This window comes from Sapajus apella, unplaced genomic scaffold, assembly GCF_009761245.1.
Source record: "Sapajus apella isolate SASKATOON/1434 unplaced genomic scaffold, GSC_monkey_1.0 scaffold25, whole genome shotgun sequence".
Lineage (NCBI taxonomy): Eukaryota > Metazoa > Chordata > Mammalia > Primates > Cebidae > Sapajus > Sapajus apella.
In genome coordinates this window covers 15,979,076-16,005,624 of record NW_022436965.1, presented here as the reverse complement: position 1 = coordinate 16,005,624, position 26,549 = coordinate 15,979,076, and the positions used below count along the sequence as shown (strand labels likewise).

At 34.9% G+C, this 26,549-nt stretch overlaps 1 protein-coding gene across 4 annotated transcripts in view; it reads left to right on the top strand.

Moving 5' to 3' along the window:
- The window catches only part of RABGAP1L (RAB GTPase activating protein 1 like), a 718,780-nt gene that overhangs the window by 136,512 nt on the left and 555,719 nt on the right, over window positions 1-26,549 (top strand). The gene's annotated exons all lie outside the window — the stretch shown is intronic.

Here is a 26,549-nt window from a genome sequence, read left to right as displayed (position 1 = left end):
GACAGGCATCAGCAGAGCTTGGTCAGGTTTTCCTGTTTGCTCTAACAGGACAGAACTAAGTTCAGTGCCTCACAGTTGCTGTATTTTCCCTCCACCTGTGCCCAGAGATGCTCACCCCACCATGCCACTGATGCCAGGGGTTGTAGAGGGTGGTATTGGCAAATCAGGACTGTTTTTTTCTGTCTCTTCAGTGCCTCTTTCAGCAATAAGAAGTTAATACCAGGACTGTGAGTGCTCAGTTGATTTTTGGTTGATAAGATGTTTTTTTTTTTTTTTCTGTGTAGATAGTTGTTAAATTGTTGTTCTCGCATAGGGGACAATTGGTGGAGCTTTCTGTTCCACTATCTTCCTCCTCCTACCTCTCCCCTTTTCTCTTTTTACACTTTTGGACTTAAAGTCTGTATTGTCTGATATAAATATAGGTATATAGCTACTCCTGCTCTGCTGCCTTTTTTTTTTTTTTTTTTTTTTTGCATGATATAACTTTTTTCTTCTCTTCATTTTGAGGTAAAGTGAGTCTCAGGTGAGTTTCAGGTAAGCTTTTCCCCTTACAGATAAAGTGAGTCTCTTGAAGGGAGCTATAATTGGGTTGATGTGTTTTTGTTTTGTTTTGTTTTTCTTCCATTCATTCAGCTACTCTATGTCTTTTGATTGAAAAACTCAATCCATTTGTATGTAAGATATTTATCATTAAATAAAGACTTCCTACTGCCATTTGATGATTGTTTTCTTTCCTTTTTAATTTTTTTTCTAGACTTTTTGTTCCTGTCTTACTCTCTTGCAGTCTTCCTTTGTGATTAATTATATTTGGTAGTGGCACACTTCGATTCCTTACTTTTTATCTTTTATGTATCTGCTATGCTTTTGCATTGTGATTACCATGAGGCTTGTGAAAAACATCTTATAAAGGTTATTTTAACCTGAAAACAGCTTATCTAATTACATTAAATAAAACTCTACTTCATCTCTCCCTCCCATATTTATAATTTTTGATACTACAGTCTGTATCTTTCTAGACTGTGTATTTTAAAAAAATTATTATAGCTATTATTATTTTTAATAGTTTTGTCTTTTAACCTTAATACTAAAGATGTAAGTGATTTACATACTGCCAATACAATATTTGCATATTTTGTGTATTTTACATATTTGCATATTTGTAGTTTTATCAGTAACTTTTATACTTTCAGATCAGTACGTTTTATACTTTCAAATGTTTTTCTTACTTCTTAGCATTCTTTTCTTCCAGGTTGAAGAACTCTGTTTCGCATTTCTTATAAGACTGATCTGGTGACATGATATTCTTTGATTTTTTTCCATCAGTTTTATAGTTTTCCTCATAGATCATGTACATATTTTATTGGATTAATTTTAAGTACTTCTTTTTATTAGTATGAATGATACTGAGTTTTAAATTTAAAATTTCAATGGCTTATTTGTGGTATATAGAAAAGCAGTTGACTTCTTATATATTGACTTTGTATACAAGTAACCTTACTATTATTGGTTATAAGAAGCTTTTGTTTGTTTGTTTTATCAAATCTCTGTAAATTTCTGCATGCATTCATATGTCACCTGAAAATAAAGACAGTTTTATTTCTTCCTTCTTAACCTGCATAGCTTTTGTTTTATTTTCTAAGTGTCTTCTTGCATTTACTAGGACTTCCTGTACAATGTTTAATAGGAATGGTGAGAGGGGACATTGTTGTTCTCTTCCTGATCTTAGCAAAAAAGCATCTGGTTTCTTACCATTAACATTAAGATGTTAGTTGTAGGTCTTTGTAGGTATTCTTTATTAAGATAAGGAAGTTCTTTTCTGTTCTTAGTCTGCTGGGAGTTTTATCATGAATAAGTATTGGATTTGGTTCATTGCTTTTCTTGATTTTTCTTCTTTAACTGTTGATGTGATAGAGAGTGTGTGTGTGTGTGTGTGTGTGTGTATACAGTATATATATATATACACTTTTTTTTTTTTTTTTTTTTGAGACAGAGTCTTGCCCTGTTGCCCATACTTGAGTACAATGGTATGATCTCGGCTCACTGCAACCTCTGACTCCCGGGTTCGTGCAATTCTCCTGCCTCAGCCTCCCAAGTAGCTGGGATTATAAGTGCACACCACCATACCCGGCTAATTTTTTGTGTTTTTAGTAGAGACGGGGTTTCACCATGTTGGGCAAACTGGTCTTGAACTCCTGACCTTGTGATCTGCCCACCTTGGCCTCCTAAAGTGCTGGGATTACAGGCATGAGCCACTGCGCCCAGCCAGTGATAGAGTATATTAATTGATTTTTTTTTTTTTTTGAGACGGAGTTTCACTCTTGTTACCCAGGCTGAAGTGCAATGGCGCGATCTCGGCTCACCGCAACCTCTGCCTCCTGGGTTCAGGCAGTTCTCCTGCCTCAACCTCCTGAGTAACTGGGATTACAGGCACGCCCCACCATGCTGAGCTAATTTTTTGAATTTTTAGTAGAGACGGGGTTTTACCATGTTGACCAGGATGGTCTCGATCTCTTGACCTCGTGATCCACCCACCTCAGCCTCCCCAAGTGCTGGGATTACAGGTGTGAGCCACTGTGCCCGGCCCCATTAATTGATTTTTGAATGTTCCTCTGTGGTTATTTAGTTAGCACTCTCTACCTTGTCATGCCATTTTGCTTCATCTGTTCCCTAAATAAAAATCTTGGATCACTATGTTTTTACATCTTTAATATATGAACCACTACTTGAAGTCCCTACTTTCAGCTTGCTTACTCTTCAAAAACAGAACATTTGACTGATTTTTGTCTAAAAATTTTGCTGTGGGTTTTGATACAGAACCTTTGAAAATAAACTTTATGAAGGCATAAATTATATAAATAGAATGAACCTATTTTTAGTGTGTAGTTCACTGAGTTTGAAGAGTATATACAACAATATAATCAACACTATAATTATGATATGAAACGTTTCCATCACCCCTGAAACCTTCTCTTATGCCCTTTATAACTCATCGTTTTCCCTAATTTGTGGTTCCTGGCAACCAGTGATCTGTTTTCTGTCATTATAATTTTACCTTTTCTTCAATTTTATATAAATGGAATCACTTAGTACATAGTCTTTTCTATCTGGCTCCTTTACATAGCATATTGCCTTTTAGATTTGTCTACATTGTGTTAGCAGTTGGTTCCTTTTTATTGCTGAGTAGTAACCAATTGTGTAGATATGCTGCAGTTTGTTTAGTCAGGAGTTAATGGATGTTTTGGTTGTTTCTAGCTATTGCTATCATGAATAATGAATTTGATTACGGTTCTTTGGCAAACATATGCTTCCATTTCACTTGGAAAAATACCTATGAGTAGGTTCGCTGGGTTTTATGGCAAGTATGTTTGACTTGTAAGAAATCACCAAGCTACTTTTCCATCGCTACCAGCAATAGATGAATAAGTTGCTGTATACCATTATCGGCATTTGACCTTACTAGTTTAAAAAAATTCAGCTATTCTAGTGTGTGTATGTTGTAGTATATTATGGTATTAATTTGCATTTTCCAAATGACTAATGCTTTTGTGTGTCTTTTCATGTGACTGTTTGCCATTTGTATATCTTCTTGGTCAAGTGTCTATTCGAATATGTTGCTCATTTGTAAATTCAGTTACTTGTCTTAATGATTTAATAGAGTTCTTTATTACATTAGACAAAAGTTCTTTATCAGATGTGATTTACAAATATTTCTTTCATTCTGTAATTTGTTTTCATTTTCTGAAAAATGTCTTTTGAAGATGAAAAGTTTAATTTTATGAAGTCTAATTTGTCAATTTTTTCCTTTATAATTTATAACTTTTGTGTTCTAATAAATTCTTGACTAACTCAATGTCACAAAGATTTTTTTCCTTTGCTCCTTTTGATGTTTTATAGTTTAGATTTTACATATAGATCTGTTATTTGTTTTCATATGTAATTGCAGGTAGTGGTTAAATTTCCTGGTTTTTTTGGCTTAAAAAACAGAAAACATTTATTTTATGGTTTCTTCAGGTCAGGAGTTAAGGAGTGGGTTGTTTGGGCAATTCTGACTAAGAGTTTCTCATGAAGAGTCAGATAGTATCTGGGCATGCAGTCACCTGAACACTTGTCTGGGTGGGGCAAGAATCTCCAAAGGGGCTTACTCATATAGCAGTCAAAATGTTGCTGGTTGTTGGAAAGTAACATCAGTTTCTCTTCACATAAGTTTCCTCAGAGAGGCTACTTGGTTGTCCTTATGATACAATGTCTTGCTTCTGCCAAGAGGGCAGTCCAGGAGACCAAGGGGAGGGTTTCAGTGCCTTATATTTTTCAGCCTTGGAGTCATACATTATTACTTACACAGTATTCTGTAGATCACAGAGTTAAACTCTTATTTACATTGTGTGATTCTACTGTATTCTATAAAGACTTCCAAAAACAATGATGGGGTCTTCTCTATCTCAGTTGACATGAATGGGTAAAGAGAAGAGATCACATGCAGGAGATTTTTGGGGCAGATCTAGAAGCTGTGCACATTCTTTTCTGCTAAACAAGAACCACAGGGGCAGTTGGGGAATGTAATTGAGCTGTGTGCTCAAGGAGAAAAATAAATAGATGTGAGAAGCATCTACTAGAAAGTTATTTGAAAACAAGATTTCAGGTAATGCCATATAAAAATGCCATTTTCTTTAGAAATGAAAATACATGGAACTAGAATATGGAGAACATGGAGGAGAATAAAATTAATTAAATGACAGGTGCTGCTCAATAAGAATACATTATACATTTTAGTATATAATTTGGCCTTTTGCTCTAATTTAGTAAAAAAAAAAAAGTTTTCACTTCTGTCCTACTATGTTTGAAGAAGGATAACTGACCTAGTTTAAGTATCTGTTGTGTGGCATATGTAATAGATACTTAATATACCTAGATTTATATTTTACTCATTTTAGCCCTGAGAAATAACTATTATCATCTGTATTACAGGTAAGGAAGAAGATTGAAAAAATTTAAGTAAATCATTTGAGATCATAGGAATAATAAATATACAGAATTCAAATCTATATAAATCTCACCTGAAAGCCATGATTTTTCATGATAGACAAATAACGATACTCTCCTTTAAATCACTGAATCTCTATAACTTCACTCTTAATTGCTTAAAAGATAGTATTTTTAGTGTTCCCTTTCCAGATGAGACATTTTAGAGCTTAATATTCTGGATCTGTCTACAATTGCAGACTTGTGCTAGATATTATTAAATATAATATGAAAATAGAACATGAAACCCTATCTTCCAAACACCGTTATTTAGGGAGCTTTCATCATATTGAAAGCATTTTTGCAAAGTGGTTTTAAGCATGCAAATAAAACTAGTACGTTATCAAGGAACTTTAGGTATAGGATATTTTAAATTATGTCAGCCAGAATCCACATATACTTCTTCAAAGGATCAGTTGTAGAAAAATCTACAACTGAAAACCAAAATATTCTCTTCAGAATGTCTTTTAGACAACAAATACACCTTTAGTTTATTTACCATGCATTTTGTATGATAAATTACTCAATGTCATTAAAGCCTTTCGAAGGTATTTTATGATCCAGTGATAATTACTTTAGTGGTGAAGAAATTTAAAAGTTATGCAGATGTGCTCTGTAATGGAAGAGTCATTTACTTATGAAAAGCAACATTAGTAGAAAACTGATATGCTTAGAAGTAAATGGCAAGCCTAATGACCCCACAGTTTTGGCATGCTATTAACCTGCAAAGTATCCAGAAACTTCAACTGCTAGGATCTTATAATCATGTAGGTGAATCATTGGAAAATATTTTTTTAAGTCTTAGCAAAGAGCTAAGTTGGATCAATATTCATTTTTCTCATAGCCATTTTGACAGTTGTCATGAAACAGTGGCACTGAAGTGAATACTTCAAAATATAGGAAATGAGGGACAGAAGAGATAGATTAGAGATATTCTGGAGATAAAAATTAGTGAAGCTTGTAAATGAATTGGATGCTATAGGTGGCAGAAGAAAAGGGAGGGGAAAGAATTGAAGGTTATATTCCAATTTTTGGTTTAGGTAACTGGATGATCTTGGTGCCAGCAAATGAGATAGGAAACACAGGAGGAGGAAGAGTGGGTTTGGAGGTAGGAGGAAAATGTTTTCAGTTTTAAACATTGATGACTTTGAGTTCACTGTGGAACACTGAAGGGGAACTATTTTTCAGTTATTAGAAATAATCTTAAAACTGTGAGAGAAATTTGACAACTAGAGATAAAGTCTTGAGAGTCATCAGTATGAAGCAATGAGAATGGCTGAAATTACCTTTGAGGAAAATGTGAGAGGTGGGTTAAAAGTAGTTGTTAGGACATCACTAATATTTAAGGGGTAGGTTCGGGAAGAGAAAGCCCTAGCTAAAGGGTCTGCAGAAAAATGATGACAATATGAGAGCCAAGACGGGATAGACTAAGGGATGGAGATTGTCAAAGAAGAAATGATCTTCATTGTTGTCAAAGAAACAGGGAGGTTTAATAAGATAAGGACCAAAACCTGTCCTTTGGAGTTGGTTGGTTTGGCGGGGTGGATTACCGAAGCTCTTCAAGGGTGATTTTAATAAAACTTGGAAAGAAGTCTCTTTGTAGTGCATTGAGGATTGACTAGAGATGAGAAAGGAAAGAACAGTGTTAAAGAAACAGTGTTTCTTTAAAGAAATTTGATTAGAAGAGGAAAGAGATTAGACTGAAACTACTGGATTATTTCTGGCCAAGAGAGGACAATTTTAGGATGTGAAAGACTTGAGCTTCTTTGTGGTTGGAAAGGAAGAACTAAAAATAGAGAGAAGTTCACCACCATGCATTTAACAATACAATTTCCTGACATGCTTCTGTGTCTTGGCAAATCCTATTTACTCTGTTTAGAGTTTTTTCCTGTTAAGTCTACCTTAGTAGTCTTTTCAACAAAGGCATGTTAATAGTGGGGGGGGAAAAGTAATTTTAGCATAGTGGCAGTTTCTAAGACATTTTTCAAAATATTTTCTATGAACTTTTAGTAGGTTACTCTGGCAAATTATATTTAAAATGCATTGTGGGTGGAGCAAGATGGCAGAGTTTATGTATCCAGTGATAGTGTCCCATAGAAACATCAATTTGAACAACTATCCACATATGAATGTACCTTCATAAAAGCTAAGGGAACCTGAACATGCAACCAAGGCCGTAAAGACCCCATGGACTGCAAAGATGAACAAACTGTAGTTGGAAGGTAAGAGTATTGGTTCTCTGTGAGATGCCTCTGGCTCCAAGCCATTACAGTGCCACATGTGGAAGTTTCTCCTGGACTCATGGTTTCTACAGTGGAAAAAATGAGCTAGAGCTGCGTATTTGGCTTCCCCACAATCCTGGGTCATTTCACAGGAAACTCATTGTTGCACTGGCCCAGTAGGAGCAACACAAGTACTGATGGGGCTCAACCATCTGAGTCCAGCTAGGAACAAACAGAAAGGGTGGGACTAGCAGCAGCCAGTGTGTGGAACTTGGAAGTGGCTCATCATGCCTGCCACAGGAGCTGCATTAAAAGGCTGTTTATGGGCATCATGCTGCAAGAAGCACGTTCCACAGATCCTCTGGACTTGAGGGCCTGAGCGGCTCTCCCACATGGCCTAGAGGCCCTTCTTGGATCTTCTGTGGGTCCATCCTTTGCATCAGTGGCGGAGCCATTGCAAGACTTGTGTCTAACCTGGGCTTCGGGTGCCTTCTGGCATTGAAATAGAATACAGCAGTCAGCTCAGATTCCTAAACAAGCTCACTAAAATAGACTGATCGCAAGCAAACCTAGACTTCAAAGACTAGAATAAATATCTAATTTGTCAATGAATAGACAGAGATGCATGTTCACAAATAATAGGAATAGCTTAGGAAAGATGGCCTCACCAAAAGGACAAAACATGATCCTAGCAGCTGATCCAAAAACACATAGGTGAATGATCTGGTGGACAAAGAATTCAAAATAGCTCTTTGAATAAAACTCAGTAAACTTCTAGAATAACAATTCAGAAATTTATCAGAGAAATCCAACAGAGAAATTTGAATCCTATAAAAAAAGCAAATAGAAATCCTGGAGCTGAATGATATAACAAACAAAATGAAAAATCCAGTAGAGGGCATCACCAGCAGAATGGATGAAGCAGAAGAAAAAGCAGCTTGATGACAGGCTATTCAAAACTATATAGTTGGAGGAGAAAGATGAACAAAGGAGTTAAAAGGTATGAAGAAAACTGATAGGATTTATGGGACACCATCAAAAGAGCAACTACTTATCATTGATGTTTGAGAGTGACTAGAGTAGGGAAATGGGATAGAAAGCTTTTTCAAAGAAACAATGAAAGAAAATTTTTGATAACTGGAGAAATATACAAATATCCAGATATAAGAAGACTAGATTTACCAATCAGGTTCAACCCAAATACAACAACTATAAGACATATTGGAAACAAACTGCCAAAGATCAAAGACAGAGTGAATTCTGAAAGTGAGAGAGAAAAGAAGCAAATAACAAATAAGGGAATTACAGTACTCCTGGAAGCAGACTACTCAGCAGAAACCTGACAGGTAAGAATGAGTGGAATGATGTATTCAAAGTGCTGAAGGGAAACAAACAAACAAAACTGTCAACCAAGAATACTGTACATAGTGAAGCTATTTTTTTTTTAATGAAGGAGATCTGAAGGCATTCTCAAACAAAAGCTGAGGGAATTCTCTGTAACCAGATCTGTCTTGCAAAAAAAGGTACCAAGAGATTTTTTCAAACTGAAAGAAAAGGATGCAACTCGGTAACATGAAAAAATCTGAAGGTATAAAACCCAGAAGAAAAAGTAACATCCAGGTAAATTCAGCATACTCTAATGCAGCGATTGTGGGACATAAACCACATATGGTTTAACCTTCCTTGGTAGGAAGGGATAAAAGACAAAAGAAATAAAAATAACAACTGAAATAATTTGCTAAGATATAAGCAATATAAAAAGATATAAATTATGACACCAAAACATAAAATACAGGAGAGCAATGGAGTTAGTGTTTCCTTTTTTTGTGATCAAAATTATTATCAGCTTAAAATAATGTGTTATAAGATATTTTTGGTAAGCCTCATGGTAACTAGAAAGCAAAACCTGTAATAGATACAATAAAAATAAAAAGTAAGAAATCAAAACATACGGATAGAGAAAACCTCCTACCCAGAAAGGAATATAGTAAGAAGAAAGAAACAAAGGTTCTACAAAACAAGCAGAAAACAAGTTGATAATATGGCAGCACCAAGTCTTTACCTATCAGTAATTAACTTGGGTGTAAATTGATTGAATTCTTCTTTGAAAAGGCACAGAGTGGCTAATGGATCGAAAAATAAGACCTAACTACATGCTGCCCACAAGAGACTCACTTCACCCTTAAGAACATGTATAGACTGAAAATGATGGATGGAAAAAGGTATTCCATGTAAATATAAACCAAAAGAAAGCAGAAATTCCTATATTTCTGTCTGATAAATGGAATGCAAGTAAAAAATTACAAAAAGAAATAAACAAGGCCATTATATAATGTTAAAGGGGACAGTATAGCAAAAGGATATAACAGCTGTAAATATATCTCTATATATATACCTAACATCAGAGCACTTCAAAAGATAAAGCAAACATTAATAGATCGAATGGAATAGATTGCAATACAGTAATACCAGGGAACATCACCTCGCTTTCAACAATGGACAGGTCATCCAGACAGAAAATTCACATAGAAAAGCTGGATTTGAACTGTATATCCAGCGGACCTAACAGACATTTACAGAACATTCTGTCCAACAGCCTCAGAATTCACGTTCTTCTCAACTACATATGAAAAATTCTCAAGAATGTATCATATCTTTGGCTACAAAACAAGGCTTAACAAATTCAAAAAAGTGAAATTATATCAACTGTTTTTCCTGACTGTAATAGAGTAAAAGTCTAAATCAACAACAGGAGGAAGTTTAGAAACTGTACAAATACATAGAAATTAAACAATATACTCTTGGGCATCCAATGAATAAATTAAGAGGGAATTTAAAAAGTTTCTTGGCTGGGCACAGTGGCTCATGCTTGTAATCCCAGCACTTAGGGAGACCCCAGTGGGTGAATCATTTCAGGTCAGGAGTTCAAGACCAGCCTGGCCAACATGGTGACATCCTGTCTCTACTAAAAGTATAAAAATTAGTCAGGCGTGGTGACAGGCACCTGTAGTCCCAGCTACTAGGGAGGCTGAGGCAGGAGAATTACTTGAACCCGGGAGGCAGAGGTTACAGTGAGGCAAGATTGTGCTATTGCACTCTAGCCTGGACGACAGAGCAAGACTCCCTCAATCAATCAATCAATACTGTGTCTATATCTATCTATCAATCATCTGTCTATCTAAAGCAAATGAAAATGGAAATACAATATAGCAAAACAGTCCTTAGAGGGAAGTCTACAGTAATAAATACCATAATCAAAAAAGAAGAAAGATCTCAAATAAATAACTTAACTATGTGTCTCAAGGAACTAGAAAACAAGATTGAGAGAAGGAAAGAAATAATAAGGATCAGAGTAAATATAAATGAAATAGAGACTTTAAAAAAAAAAACTAAAAAAACTAAAACCCGGGAAACAAAAGTTTACTTTTTGAAAAGACAAAATTGACAAACCTTTATTCAGACTAAGAAAATAAAGAGACTAAATAAACTTAGAGATGAAAAAGGAATCATTACAACTGATACCATAGAGATACTGTGTATCATATCATGGCATATAATTACTATGAACAATTATATGCCAACAAGTTGGATAACCTAGTAGAAATGGATAAATTTTTGAACACATACAACCTACCAAACTTGAGTCAAGAAGAAATCTGAACAGACCAATATTGAGTAACAAGATCAAAGCAGTAATAAAGTCTCCCATCAAAGAAAATTCAAGGGCCTGATGGTTTTACTGCTGCATTCTATACAACATTTGAAGAAAAATGAATACAAATTATTTACAAAATATTCTAAGAAACTGAAAATAAAGGAACTCTTTCAAACCCATTTTATAAGACCAGCATTATCTTGATTTGAAAACCAAGCAAAAACACAACAAAAGAGAAAACTACAGGCCAGTTTTCTTGATGAGTATAGATGTAAAAAGTAATACTAGCAATAAGGATTCAAAGGCACATGAAAAAGGCTGTTCACCATTATCAAGAAGGATCCAATCCAGGAATGTAAAGATAGTTTAGCATAGGCAAATCAGTAAATGCAATACATCACACTAACAGAATGAAGGATAAAACTATGTGATCATTTCAATTGACACAGAGAAAGCACATGACAAACTTCATCTTTTTGTGATAAGACTTTCAGCAAATTATGTTTAGAAGGAGTATACCTCAACATAAACAAGGCTAGATATGATAAAGCCACAGCTAACATCATATTAAATAAGGAAAAGTTCAACATAATAATTATTAAAAAAAAAAGACAATAATAAAACTTTCATTTTCTGCAAAAAGAAAAAATAGTTGAAAACTTTCTCCCTAATTTCTGAAACAAGATGTGGATGCTCACTTTTACCACTACTATTCAATATAGTACTGGAAATTCTAGCCAGAGCAGTTAAGCAAGAGAAAGAAATAAAAGGCACTCAAATTAATAAGGAATAAATCAGGTTGTCCCTGTTGTAGACAACATGATTATCTACATAGAAAACCGTAAAGACTCCACCAAAAACTGTTAGAACTAATAAACAAATTCAGTAAAGTTGCAGGATACAAAAAGCAACATACAAAAATCAGAAGGTTTTCTATATGCCAATAGCAAACTATGTGAAAAATCAAGAAAGAAATCCTGTTTACAATTCAGATGCAGTGGCTCATGCCTGTAATTCCAACACTTTGGGAGGCTGAGATAGGAAGATCTCTTGAAGGCAAGAGTTTGCGACCAGCTTGGGCAACATGGGGAGACCTTACCTCTACCAAAATAAAAATAAAAAAATTAATGGGGCACTGTGCCGCCCACCTGTAGTCCCAGCTTCTCAGGAGACTGAAGCTTGGGCCCAGGAGTTTGGCACTAGAGTGAGTTGTTATTGTGCCACTGCACTCCACCCTGAGTGATAGAGTGAGACTCTGTCTTAAAAAAACAACAACAACAAAAAAAAGCCTACCTAGGAATAAATTTAAGGAAGTGAAAGATATTTTATTGAAAGTTATAAAACACTGATGAAAGAAATTGAAGAATATATAAACGAATTGAAAGGTATGTTCATGGATAGTAAGAATTAGTATTTTTTAAATGTCTATACTACCCAAAGCAATCTACAGATTCAGTGCAATTTCTTTCACAATTCCAATAACATTCTTCACAGAAATAGAAAAAAAAAATTTTAAATTCGTATGGAGCCACAATAGACCCTGAAATAGGCCAAGCAATCTTGAGCAAAAAGAACAAAGCTAGAGACATATGCTACCTGGTTGAAAATCTACTGCAAATGTATAGTAGCCAAAACAGTATGGCATCGGCATAAAAATAGACATATAGACCTGGAACAAAATAGAGAGTCCAGAAGTAAATTCATGTATTTATAGCTAACTGATACTTATGAAAGGTGCCAAGAACACACAATGGGGAAAGAAAAATTTTTCAGTAATGTAACTGGAAAAACAGGATAACTACATGTAAAAGAATGAAACTACCCCCCCCAAGTCAATTCAAAATGGATTAAATACTTAAATGTGAGACTTGAAACTATGAAATTTTGCTAGAAGAAAACATAGGAGAAACACTATAATGCGATTGGTCTGGGCAAAGATTTTTTTCAGATAAGACCTTAAAAATAAGAGAACAAAAGCAAACATAAATGGGTCTACATCAAACTAAAAAAGCTCCTGCGCAGCAAGGAAAAAAATCAACAATGTAGAGACAGCCTATGATGTCAGAGAAAATATTCGCACGTTATACATTTGACAAAGGATTAATTCAGTAGCAGAAAAAAAAACCAAACCCAAATAATCTGATTTAAAAGTGGGCAAAAGATCTGAATAGATATTTCTCCAAAGATGACATACGTATAGTCAACAGGCATATGATAAAATGCTTAACATCACTGTGAGGGAAATGCATATCAAAACCATAATGAGGTATTGCCTTACTATGGTTAAAAATGTCTATTATCAAAAACAAACAAAAAAAATATTGATGAGAATGTGGAGAAAGAGGCACTCTTTTTTTTTTTGAGATGGAGTCTCACTCTGTCGCCTACGCTAGAGTACAGTGATGCCAAAAACTCAAATTTCATAGATTAACTTTGTTCTTAGTAGGAAATTTATTTGAAAGGAAATTTGTGAAGTAGCAAGAGAAAAAGGAAACCATGGTAAAGTTAATATTTCATATTATAGGTGTGACAGCCAGCACCCAGTTTTCTCATTTAGTTATTTAAGAGAGTCTAAACAAGTTGTCAGTATTCAAACCTATAACTGTACAGTTGGGTATTTGGCAAGTCCCAAATGTGTAATTCAGGCTATCATAAGTGGACAGCCTAATAAAGTACACCTTAAGATTATAGGAATATATTTATATTGCTTATAAGTTAGTTGAGGAAGGATTGGTCTTGTTAATACTCTTCAAAGACAGTTTTATCTAATTTTTTTTTTCTTAATTTTTCTCTGTTGCCCAGGCTGGAGTGCAGTGGCATGATCTCAGCTCACTGCAACCTCTGCCTCTGAGTTCAAGCGATTCCCCTGCCTCAGCCTCCTGAGTAGCTGAGATTACAGACGTGCACCACCATGCCTGGCTAATTTTTGTATTTTTAGTAGAGATGGCATTTTACCATGTTGGCTAGGCTGGTCTCATACTCCTGACCTCAAGTGATTCACCCTTCTTGGCCTCCCAAAGAGCTGGGATTACAGGCATGAGCCACCACGCCCTGCTGAGAAACAGGAACCCTTATATGCTGTTGTTGATAATGTAAGCTAATACAGCTATGGTGGAAAATGGTGTGGAGGTTCCTCAGAAAATAACAAGAGTTTAAAAAAAAAAAAAAAAAAGGAAATGATATCTGTATGTCAAAGAGACAGCTGGACTTCCGTGCTTATTTATAATAGCCAAGATAGGGAGTCCACCTAAATGCCCATTACTGGATGAATGGATAAAGAAAATGTGGCATATATACACAATAAAATACATTATGCAAAGTATAATAAGCCAGGCAGAGAGAGACAAATACTGCATAATCTTACTCATATGTGGAATCCAAAAAATTGATCTCCTAGAAGTTGCAAGTAGAATAGTGGTTACCATAGGTTGGGGAGAATGGGAAGAGGGTAGATGGGGAGAGGTTGGTCAGTGGCTACAATGTTACAGTTAGGTAAAAGGAATAAATTCTGCTACTCCATTTGACAGTAGGGTGACTGTAGCTAACTGTAATGCATTGCATATTTTAGATAGCTAGAACAGAGAATTTTGGGTGTTTTCCCAAGAAAGAAATGATAAATATTTAAGGTGATCGTAGGCTAATTACCATAATATCATTACACAATGTGTACATATATGGAAACATCACATTATACTCCATAAATATGTATAACGATTACGTGTCAACAAAAATAAGTAAAAAATGCATTTAATGCAGTGGCTGAGTGAAAAGCTACCGAACCTTATGTCAGAACAGAGGAGTGTATGGTGTTTTAGCCCCCAAAGCTGCTCCCATTTTGCTCATTTTCACCACTGACTTACTACCATGGTAGTTTTATTAGGGTAGGGCAACCTGTGAAAACCAGTAACTGCTGCTGATGCTAGGGAAGGCTCACTTGATTTGGAACAGAGCATGGAACAACCCTGTTTCCAGAGTATTGTTAGAAACTAGTGATTTTTGTAGCAAAAGAATGGGAAGATCAGTGTTGCAAGTAGCATGAGATTATAATCCTAGCTGGGTAAAGCCACAGATTGGCGAGGATTTTAACATGGAGATCTGGGAATTAGTGGAGATGCTGCAGTTATCACTGGTGATCTGGAAGTCTCTCTGTATGTGCAAGGCTCTGCACACAGGAGAAACTAGAGAGGGCCCTGCTAACTAGTCATATGTCCACGTTGAGACCTAGCACATGTACGATGGAGACCTGCTTCCAGAATTCTGTCTCCTAAATAGCTTTGCTTCTTTCTTTTCTGTTGTATGAAGAGAATCTGTGCTCTAGGTCAAGGAAATGACTAACCCCATTCTCCCACAAAATCTGTAGTTTTTTCTTGTTAGTAAGTGGTAGCTCTTAGGCTCCAAATAATAGGAATTTGTAATCCAACCTCTATCTGACCCTATAATTTCTGTACGGGATTACTATGGTACCTCAAACTGGTCTTCCTGCCTTCCAGCCTTGTCCCCTCCCCTGCAGTCTGTGTTCCACACACCAGCCATAGTCATCCTTTTGAAATTTGTCGGGTGACATTATTCCTTTTCTGAAAATCCTTTAGTGGCTTCTCATTTTACTTAGCCAAAGTTCTTTTTACTATGGTTCACAAAACCATACATAATTTTGCTATCTGAGTTGTACTTTTCTGACCTACTTTTCTACCATCCCCAGCCTCATAAATTATACACTTGTCCTTTTGCTATTCTTCCAACAAACAAGCAAGATGAACTGCTCCCTCTGGGCTATTGCACTTGCTCTTCAGTCTCTGCCTGGAGCTCTTTTTTCTGCAAATAGACACATGGTTCTTTCCCTCCCCATTTTCTAGTCTTTTGAATGCTATCCTCTCAATGAGATCTTGCCGGCTCAGTAAATAGTATGACTAATAATGAATGAATGAATGAATAAAAATAAACATAGTAATGCGAATGAATGTTTTTTTAAAAAATATCTTAAAATTATTCGATAATGAGAAAGACTAGAAAAACAGAGATAACATTTTTGGAATTGCACTTGAAAACATGAAAAATATAAAATTTTCAATTAATCATTCTTACATGTGGCTCAAATAGGAGCAAGTCATTGAATTTCTGTTTTTCTCTTAAAATTTTTTCACTTCTGTTCTTAACAGTTTTTCACTGTTTGAGATGTTACCTTGTCTTTTGAAATGTGTATTAGCCATCACCTATATAAAAAAAAAAAGCTACAAAAATTACAGAGTAGGAATAGTTTCTTTTCTTTTATAGATCAGGTGTTTCATACATTTTCAATATGCTTTATTATTAGTTCTGTAATTGACATTTTGTCAACGCAAACATCAAAAGTTAGAGCTGGAGGTGGCATAAAAATGCTTTCCTGCTGTGGAGAATTGGAGTATTCTTTTATTTAATTATTTTCGACAATTTGCCTGTCAAAGCAAAAGTGGAAGTTCAAGTCATTCTAACTTGTCTTGCCTTAGCCTGTAATTTAACTAAAAAGGGATACAGATTTAAAATGACTAAAATTGCTTTTAATTTTCTGGGAAATATCTAAAGTAAAATGAATTAAGCTATCTTTGCCTATCCTTCAAATGCTGTTCAAAAAATGAAGTGTGTTAAAGGGTATTAATTTGAATTTTAGTAACCTTAGCAGAAAGTTAAGTCCACCAATACCGCTTTATAAGGATTATTTTTAATCCTTTTTGTCACCTGTATATACTCTCACATATTCTGGGGATTGCCTCTGTTCAAATTTGAGGGACACTTGGTTTTGCTTCATATGAATTTTAAACCGGCTTTCTGTTTGTTGGCCTCATACTTGCATTTAGTTACTTGTAACATGGATAGTAAGCTGCAGGAAGAAACTACTTGAAGAGAACAAATGGCTAATATAGTGTGCTATCCTAAAGGCTCAGTTCTGCGTTAGCGCGCCCTGGAAGAGGGCATATTTGTGTATTAATTTGATTCGTGTAACAAGTATTTGTGTACCTGCTGTATTTTTAGCACTATGCTTGATTCTGAGAGATGACAAAAAATCCTATTTCTATTGCTTAAAAGACATATGCCCAAGTAATTTTAAATGTCCAGGTTCATGGTTACACTAGGTAAGCTTAACACTTGTTGTGCCTTTTAGGTTTAGTAAAATCTGCATTTGTTGTTGTTTTCGTGTTTGGAGTGGCTAAAATACTATCTAAAAAAAAACTCCCCCCTGAATTGTCATAGCTTTAACCATAGAAACAAGTTTGCAAATGAGGATTCTTTTTTGAGACAGGGTCTTCTTCTGTTGCCTAGGCTGGAATACAGTGGTGTGATCACAGCTCACTGTAGCCTTGAACTCCTGGGCTCAAGTGAATCTCCCACTGAACCTCCCGATTCAGCCTCCTGAGTAGCTGGGTTCACAGGCATGTGCCAACTACAGCGGGCTAAGTTTTAAATTTTTTATAGAGTATAGTTGAGGTCTTCCTATGTTGCCCAAGCTGGTCTGGAACTCCTGTGCTCAAGTGGTCCTCCCGCCTTGGCCTTCCAATGTGCTGGGATTACAGGTGACAGCCACCATGCCTGCCTGAAAATTGTTTATACTTGGATGAAAAGGAGATAGAAGATATAGAAAAGAAATGAACTTTTAAAGAAAAGATAATCATACAGTGCCTTTGTGTGGCAGGCACTGGTTAAAGAAGTGCTTTTTAAACTTTAAATGTGCACATGTATTACCTGGGGAAGCCTTATTTTTTACATCGGGGTAGGGCCTGGTGTACTTTTCTAAAAACTCTCCTGATACCACTGCTCCTGTTTACACCATGCTTTGAGAAACAAGAGTTTAAATCTTCTATTAGCTCATTTAATCCTTGTATCAACCCTATATGGTAGGTACAATTATTATATTCATTTTACAGATGAGGAAGTATGTTTCATTAAAATAATCTTAGCGTGATAGATGCTGTTTCTTTACCAATCAGATAATTTCAGTGTTTATAAATGTGTGTGTGTATGTGTGTGTGTGTGTGTGTGTGAGCGTGTGTGAGAGAGAGAGAGAGAAAGAGGAAGAGGAGGAGGAAGGATTTTAAAGTATTGTTTTATTCTTGCATTTTTACATTATGTATTCTAACAAATTAAAATGATTAAAAACATATCTGATAAGGAAGAGTGTTTGAGAAAATATGGAGGGAGAGTATAGTTGTTTTCTATTGCTGCATAACAAACTACCAAAAAATAATTTAGCGTCTTAAATCATCACACATTAATTAGATCACAGTTTCCATAGGTCGAGAGTCTGGGCATGTCTTAGTTGACTCCCCTGTTCAGGGTCTCAGATGGCTGTAATCAGTTTTGTTTAGGGCTGTAGTCTCTGAGGTTTGGGGTGCCCTTCAAAGCTCACATGATTTTGGCAGAATTCATTTCCTTGCAGCTTTAGAGCCCATGGTAGCTTGCATATTCACAATTAGCAGGTCTCAGGGAAAAGTAGAAAGCAGAAAGGATAACATTTTGACATTTTTGAAAACAAGAAATACAGGTGCAAGCAGAATATGAAGTATGGTTATGAGGCAGTATGTGAGTTTGGAGAGGCAGACTGATAGCAGGCCATGAAGAGCCTCAACAGAAACATTGAACAGTAAGGACTTTAATTGTGTAAAGCAATGGAGAATCGTTGGAGGGATTTGAGCTAAGACATAGCATGAGCTAAGATTTTAGTGAGGAAGATTAAGCTGGAAGCAAGCTTTGTAAAATGTAGTTAACAGAGAAGAACCTATGATATGTAAGTCTCATTTGAGGGGATACAAGCCTGAACTAGCGTACTGGCCCTCGAAATAGAAATGACTGATTTTACGAAAATTATTGACAGGAAAAGGTGACTGAGTTATACCTCTAATTGTCATATTCAAGGACTCGGTTCTGAGTTAGCTTGCCCTGGAAGAGACCGTATTTGTGTATTAATTAATTTCATTCATTAAAAAAATGTTTGTGTGTTATAACAAATGTACAACTAATACTGCAAAACATTATTTGGTATAGAATTTCGCAGTCATGTCCAAGTTTAGAGCATGGGTAGCCAAACTCCAAATCTAGTTGTAAAGCAATTTGGTAAACCACAATCTTCTTTTCCTTAGTGCCCTTGTAAACCTGTCCCAAACAGACCCGGCTCTTCTGAGGTGAGGGCAGTGAGGGTAGAGATGGGAGGTACTGTTAGGAGAGTGGCTTGTCTTTACTTACATAATTAAATTTTTCACTTGTCAAAATATTGGTGAAAAACTTAATATATAATGTATTCAAATGCTTCTGCCTTTTAGAGCTTCTTTAAAGTGAAGTAAACATACTAACAAACTTCTTTATGTTATCAATAATACTAATTATGGTAATGATTAACAGAAAACTGGTACTTTTGAGACTTAAAATTTCAAGTCATATTTGAGAAAAAGTGTGTCAATAATAAAATGATCAAAGCATGAAAAAGAATATTTGCATACCTGCTGTATTTTTAGCGCTATGTTTGATTCTGAGATGACAAAAAGTTCCTTTAAGGTTTTTATATTTTAGATAGGAATAAACAATTTAAATCACTACAGAAGTTAAGGAATACTGTGAAACATTGCAATTTGAGTTGCATTTGACTCAAATATAATCAAGTGCCAAATGCGTGGCGTAGATCCTAAGCGCCATGGGACTAATTAAGAGTATTAGTTGGGCTCTTGACCTTTTTCTCTACAGATAACTAGTGGTATTTCAAAAACAGTTTATCTAACCTTGTCTGCTTGAGTATGGTAGGGTCTCATATCAGCTGAATTTAGGCATTTAATGTGAATTTTCTCCCCTGTGATTTGTATTTGATTTAAAGCTCTGAAATACAAAACAGCAAAGTTAAATTTATGATTATAGTCTGTTAAGGTTTAATCTTACTGTAGCCTGAATCATATATAATTATTATGTATTTTTAAAATACAATAGTTTCTCAAGAGTGACAATCTACAGCATTCACTGAAAGTATCGTAAATTTTCAGATTTCTGGGTTGTACGTCTTTTACCAATAAAAACCCTCATTCGGTTTTAAGGAGTAACTGACCTTTCAGTTTGACAAAGAACATATTTTAATTAACGCCTGTAGCAATATTTTTATCACTGGAGAGTTTATTATCCTGTTTTTGACTGGTGGAAAATTTATTGAAATGTAGTGTTTTATTTTTTTTAAGTGGTAATATTGTGTAATTTGGTGGACTGAAATCTGATTTTAACCTGTTTTATTTATGTGGGAAGTGATGTCTATTATATGTAAATTGTAAGGTATATAGTCTGGTATTTTATTATAATAAATAATATTTATTTATTGCTATAAATATACGCTCACTTTTAATGAAATTGTTCCCTTAGAAAAGTATAATATTGGAAACTTTAAAAATTCTTTCATCTTTAACACTTTTGAAGCAAATAAAAAATGAATAGGTATTCTGAAAGGAGCCTCGAGTTGTCAAATTAGGACTCATGAGCTAAAAATGATTTTTGCATTTTTAATATTTACTGTTTGATTCTTTACTGAAAAGCTGGTTGACCCCAGTAGTCACAGCATATTTGTGAATAGATTTAAGTATGTTCTATGTAATTCCCAAAAATCTGTGGAATGTACTATATTACTATAATTTTCTTGTGTATGTATCATGTTACTTTGGTATATTTTGTTACATAATAAATTTTCTTTGGATTAGTGCTTCAAAATAAATGGTTCTTATAAAACTTTTTACTTGGATAGTATGTTATGATAAAGCTTTAGTGTATTTCTAATAGAAAATATCTTTAAAAAATTAAAGTTTTTTTTTTTTTTTGCATTTTGAAACAACCTTAGCACAAAAGCTCAAATTTCATAGATTGACTTTGTTCTTAGTAGAAAATCTATTTGAAATGAAATTTGTGAAGTAGCAAGAGAAAAAGAAAACCATGGTAAAGTTAGTATTTCATTATATAGGTGTGATGGCTGGCACCCAGTTTTCTCATTTGGTTAAGTGAGCCTAAACAAGTTGTCAGTATTCAAGGCTATAACTGTACAGTCGGGTATTTTGGCAAGTCCCAAATGTGTAATTCGGGCTATCATAAGTGGATAATCTAATAAAGTGCATCTTAAGATCATAAGAATATTTTTTATATTGCTTATAAGTTAGTTGAGGAAGAATTAGTGGTCCATGTTATTAAAGCTCTTTGAAGGCAATTTTATCTAAAAAAAAAATTTTTTTTTTGAGATGGAGTCTCACTCTGTTGCCCAGGCTGGAGTGCAGTGGAGTGATCTCAGCTCACTGCCTCCCGGGTTTAACTCATTCTCCTGCCTCAGCCTCCCAAGTAGCTGGGATTACAGTCGTGTGCTGCCACGCCTGGCTAACTTTTGTATTTTTAATAGAGATGGGGTTTTGCTATGTTAGCCAGGCTGGTCTCAAACTCCTGACCTCAAGTGATCCACTCACCTCATCCTCCCAAAGTGCTGGGATTACAAGCATGAGCCACTGCACTTAAATGTAAAAATACTGCATGAAGTTTAAGTTTAGCTTTATAGTAAATACGAAGTTGTGTCTATGACTTTTTGTATTGTATGCTTTTAGAAAGGAATTAATAAGATTTATTTTAAATGTGCTATTTGGTTATTAAATTTTTGTAAGTTTAGTTTTTCTTGGTGATCTTTTGGTGTTTGCACACTAGTGTGAAATTAAATTTAGTTCATTTAGTACTTTGTAGATATACTATTTATATGATATGAAACATTATTAATGTGAAGAGACATTGCCAAGAATTAAATGAACATGTTTCTCTTTATTTCTTTCTAATTTGTTTAAAATACTTCCTTTCAGAAGGTAAGAAATTAGTTCTGCATTAGCCAGTAGCCCATAGAGTGTTATCCTTAGTTCTTCCTTTTCTTTCTTTCTTTCTTTTTTTTTTTCAACTTTTAAGTTCCGGGGTTCATATGCACATGGTTTGCTGCACAGATTAATCTATCACCCAGCATCCATTAGCTATTCTTCCTGATGCTTTTCCTTACCCCCTCCCCAGACAGGCCCCAGTGTTTGTTGTTCCCCACTATGTGTCCATGTATTCTCATCGTTCAGCTTCCACTTATGAGAACATGCAGTGTTCCTGCATTAGTTTGCTGAGGATAATGGCTTCCAGCTCCATTCACGTTCCTACAAAGGACATGATCTCATTTTTTTATGGCTGCATAGTATTCATGGTGCATATATACCACATTTTCTTTATTTAGTCTCTCATTGATGGGCATTTGGGTTGATTCCATGTCTTTGCTATTGTGAATGGTGCTGCAATGAACATACAGTGCATGTATCTTTATAATAGAAAGATTTATATTCCTTTGGGTATATACCGCGTAATGGGATTGCTGAATCACGTGGTATTTTTGCTTCTAGATCTTTCAGGAATTGCCACATTGTTTTCCACAATAGTTGAAATAATTTCTCAGCAGTGTAAAAGTGTTCCTTTTTCTTCACGATGTTGCCCGCATCTGTTGTTTCTTGACTTTTAAATAATCACCATTCTGAGTGGTGTGAGATGGTATCTCATTGTGGTTTAGATTTGCATTTCTCTAATGATCAGTGATGTTAATTTTTTTTTTCATGTTAGTTGGCTGCATGAATGTCTTGTTTTGAGAAGTGTCTGTTCATGTCCTTTGCCCACTTTTTAATGGGTTTGTTTTGTTTTTTTTCTTGTAAATTTCATTAAGTTCCTTGTAAACTTTTTAATGCCTGCTTTTTAATGGGTTTTTTCTTTTTTTTTCTTGTAAATTTCATTAAGTTCTAATATCCAAGACTCTGGATATTAGAAAGGATAGATAGTCCTTTCTTAATTCATGCTATTTTCACGTGATGTTAATATGTATACAGCTGTCCATCATTTTTTCTAACTTAAGTGTGATAAGTGCCTCACTTCTCAACTCCCCAAATTCTGAATGCCAACTAATATGATGCTCCTTTGCCATGTTTCGTTTCACAAAATGTTGCTTGAAAGATGGAGATGAAAATTAATTTATCTTAGAGGCATTGACACAATGCTGGTTGTATGATTTCTTTATCAACACTTCTGTAGTTGTAGAATAGGAAGTTCAGTGTAACAACTTGGATGGAAACTTGACCATTTATTCATGTATTTTATTGACATTGTTCAGAGTACATGATATATACAGATGTTTTATTTAAAATCTCTGATGTTTGAACTGAAATGGATTTTTTTCTGCTCTTTAAAAAAGAAAATTATAGGCCAATATCCCTGTTGAACAATAATGCAAAAATCCTCAACAAAAAAGCCAGAAATAATCCATCCTATTTGGGGTGAGGGGATTTTTGCCTTCCCCTAGAAGTCTCTTCCTTTCTCTCAGATACTTATTGAGTGTCTTCTCTGCCAGTGCTGTGGCTGCTGGCCATTTAGGCCTGTTTCATCTCGTGACTGGCACCAGTTTTACTTGGTGTGGTGGCAATAAATCAAATCAAAATGTAGTGACATTAGAATAAGACATGTTAATTGTGTTTCAACTGACCTAAGAAATGTAAATGTTCTGGATGATGATTTCTAGTGAGAGCTGGATACCTTATAGTTTGTCAGCAAGGTTAAGGTATATAGGGTGTCTAAAAGCATGTAGTACTTGAAACTTTTGTGGTGATCTTTAGAGAATGCTCTCTGTGATGATAATAACAACAGTTGGCATCAGCTTTTATTGAGCATTTATACATGCCTGGGATTACTGTCAGCATTTTATATCTGTTCTCCATAGTGTGAGGAAGTACTTTCTGGCCTTTGGACTTTTATTCTCATAAGTAGTTGTAGAAGGTCTGCAGCTACTCAAAGCCTACTTCTTCTTTAGAGACCTTGGGTTTAGTAGTGCTTGCATAGCCATTTTGCCCTCTTTTGCTGCCTATTTAGTGATTAGGATTCAGACTATGTTGAGTAACTGTGGTGAGGGTGGGCATCCTTGTCGTGTTCCATTATCTTAGAGGAAAGACTTTCAGTTTTCACCCATTCACTGTGATACTAGCTGTGGGTCTCTTGTATATGGATTTTATTGTATTTAGATATGTTGCTTCTATAGCCAGTTTTTTGTTGTTGTTGTTTGGGGGTGGGGTTTATCATGAAAGGATTTTGAAGTTTATCAGTTTTTTTTAAGCATCAGTTGAAATGCTCATATGGTCTTTGTTCTTCATTCTGTTGATAATGATGGATCACATTGATTTATTTGTATATGTTGAATCATCCTTTTATCTCAGGGATAAATCCCACTGGTCATGATGAATGATCTTTTTAATGTGTTGTTGAGTCTGGTTTGCCAAACTCAGCAACACATTAAACATCCAGTGGCTACAGAATATACATTCTTCTCCTCATCACATGGATCATTCACAAGGATAGTTCATATGTTAAACATTAACACATTTTGTTGAGGATTTTTGCATTATTGTTTAACAGGGATATTGGCCTATAATTTTCTTTTCTTAATGTATTTTTGATTTTGGCATCATGACAAAACTGGCCTTGTAGAATGAGTTTGGAAATATTCCCTTCTCCCTTTTTTTGGAATAGTTTTGGTAGGATTGGTATTCATTCTTCTTTAAATGTTGGGTAAATTCATCAGATCTTTGGCTGTTCTTTGCTGAGAAACTTTTTATTATGACTTTGATCTCATTAGTTCTTAATGGTCTATTCAGGTTTTGGATTTCTGCATGGTTCTGTCTTGGTAGATTGTCTGTGTCTGAAAATTTATTTGTTTATTCTAAGTTTTACAATGTATTGGCACGTAGCTGCTCATAGAAGTCTCTAATGATACCTCAGATATCTGCAGTATTGGTTGTAGTGTCTTCTTTTTATCTCTGATTTCATTTATTTGGGTCTTCTCTCTTTTTTTTCTTACTCTGGATAAAGTTTTGTCAATTGTGTTTGTTGTTTAAAAACAACTTTTCATTTTGTTGATCTTTATATTTTTTCATTATAATTTCATATATATCTAGTATGATGTTTATTATTTCTTTTTTTTTGCTAATTTTGGGTTTGGTTTGCTCTTGCTTTTCTAGTTCTTTAAGTTGCATTGTTAGGTTGTTTAAGTTTTTCTACTTTTTGGACATAGGTGCTTATAGCTATAAACTTTCCTTTTCTGCTTTGGCTGTATCTCATAGGTTTTAGTATGTTGTGTTTTCATTTTATTTGTTTCAAGAAATTTAAAAATTTTTCTTCTTAATTTCTTCATTGACCCACTGGTCATTAAGGAGAATGTTTTCTAATTTCCATGTGTTTTTATAGTTCCCAAAGTTCCTCTTGTTAATGATTGCTAGTTTTATACCATTGTGGTTAGAGAAGACACTTGATATAATTTCAATTTTTAAAAAAAATTTAATACTTTTGTGTGGCCTAATATATGACCTATCCTTGTGAATGATCCATGTGCTGAGGAGAAGAATGTGTATTCTGTAGCCACTAGATGAAATGTTCTGCAAATATCTGGTAGGCCTATTTGTACTGTGGTGCAGATTAAGTTCTGTGTTTCTTTGTTTACTTTTTGTGTGGATGATCTGTTCATTGCTGATAGTGGAGTGTTTAAGTCTCTAGCTTGTATTGGGGCTGAACTTTTTAGCTCCAATATTTGCTTTATATATTTGGGTGCTCCAATACTGGGTGCATATGTATTTACAATCATTATATTCTGTTGCTGAATTTACCCCTTTATCATTACATAATGACCCCTTTTTTGTCTTTTTTAATAGTTTTTCTCTTGAAATCTATTTTGTGTAATTATAACTTCTCCTGTTCTTTTTTGGCTTCCATTTGCATGGAATATCTATTCCATCCCTTTATTTTCATTCTGTTGTGTATCTTTACAGGTGATATTTGTCTCTTGTAGGCAACAGATCGTTGGGTCTTATTTTTTTTTTTTAATTCATTTAGCCAATCTGTGTTTTTATTGGAGAGTTTAGTCCATTTAGGTTGTATTGTTATTGATAAATAAGGACTTACTCCTGCCATTTTGTATTTTGTTTTCTTGTCATTTTATGGTATTCTCTTCCTTTCTATCTTCCTTTCTGTGAAGGTGATTTTTTTTTGATGGTATACTTTAATTTTTTTGCTTTTTATTTTTTGTGTATCTTTGGTTTTTGACTTGAGGTTACCCTGAAGCTTGTAAATAACATCTTATAACCCAGTATTTTAAACTGATGACAGCTTAACATTGATTACAACAACAAACATACTATTAGGTTGGTGCAGAAGTAATTGTAGGTTTTGCCATTACTTAATTTTTTTTTGAGACAGATTCTCACACTGTTGTCCAGACTGTAGTGCAGTGGTTTGATCTCAGCTCACTGGAATCTCTGCCTCCTGGATTCAAGCAATTCTCCTGCCTCAGCCTCCTGAGTAGCTGGGACTACAGGCGTGCGGCACCATGCCCAGTTATTTTTTTTTGTATTTTTAGTGAAGACCAGGTTTCACCGTGTTGGCCAGGATGGTCTCGATCTCCTGACCTTGTGATCCGCCTGCCTTGGCCTCCAAAAGTGCTGGGATTACAGGCATGAGCCACTGCACCCAGCCTGCCATTACTTTCAATACAAAAAACCGTGATACTTTTGCACCAACTTAGTAGCAAAAAAACAAAAAGAAAACTAATAAAAAATCCTCATTTTACCTTCATTTTC